Source organism: Myotis brandtii, unplaced genomic scaffold (genome assembly GCF_000412655.1).
Source record: "Myotis brandtii unplaced genomic scaffold, ASM41265v1 scaffold176, whole genome shotgun sequence".
Classification (NCBI taxonomy): domain Eukaryota; kingdom Metazoa; phylum Chordata; class Mammalia; order Chiroptera; family Vespertilionidae; genus Myotis; species Myotis brandtii.
The window spans coordinates 2,414,579-2,415,493 of NW_005356519.1; positions in this window are offsets into that span (position 1 = coordinate 2,414,579).

The window sequence follows — 915 nt, forward strand, 5'->3', positions numbered from 1 at the left end:
AGCAGGAAAGGGGGGCCTGCAGCCAGCCTCCATGTGCGCCTGCCCGTGGGATTGCCAGGGCTATCACGGAGCAGGAAAGGGGGGCCTGCAGCCAGCCCCGTGTGCGCCTGCCCCTGGGTTGCCACAGTGATCACAGAGCAGGAAAGGGCAGCCTGCAGCCAGCCCCTGTGTGCGCCTGCCCCTGGGTCACTGCTGCGATCCCCGAGTAGGAAAGAGCGGCCTCTAGCCAGCCCCTGTGTGCGCCTGCCTGTGGGATTGCCGCAGCGATCATGGAGCAGGAAAGGGCAGCCTCTAGCCAGCCCCCCTGTGCGCCTGCCCCAGGGTCGCCACTGGGATCGCCGAGCAGGAAAGGGCGGCCTGCAGCCAGCCTCTGTGTGCGCCTGCTCCTGGGTCGCCACTGGGATCCCCGAGCAGAAAAGACTGGCCTCTAGCCAGCCCCTGTGTGCGCCTGCCCATGGGATCGCCCCGGAGATCATGGAGCAGGAAAGGGCGGCCTCTAGCCAGGCCCCATGTGCACCTGTCCCTGTGTCACCGCAGCGATCACAGAGCAGGAAAGGGTGGCCTCTAGCCAGCCCCAGTGTGAGCCTGCCCCTGGGTCGCCACAGCAATCCCACAGCAGGATAGGGCAGCCTGCAGCCAGTCCCCGTGTGTGCCTGTCCCTGGGTCGCCACTGCAATCCCACAGCAGGAAAGGGGGGCCTGCAGCCAGCCTCCGTGTGCGCCTGCCTGTGGGATCACCGTGGCGATCACAGAGCAGGAAAGGGCGGCCTCTAGCCAGCCCCCATGTGTGCCTGCCAGTGGGTCGCTCTGGCGATCCCACAGCAGGAAAGGGCGCCCCACCCTGGCCACAGCTCAAGGGAGAGTACAACATGCAGTGGAGGCCAGGAGCCTGAGAGATCAACAGAGAGGGGTGCCT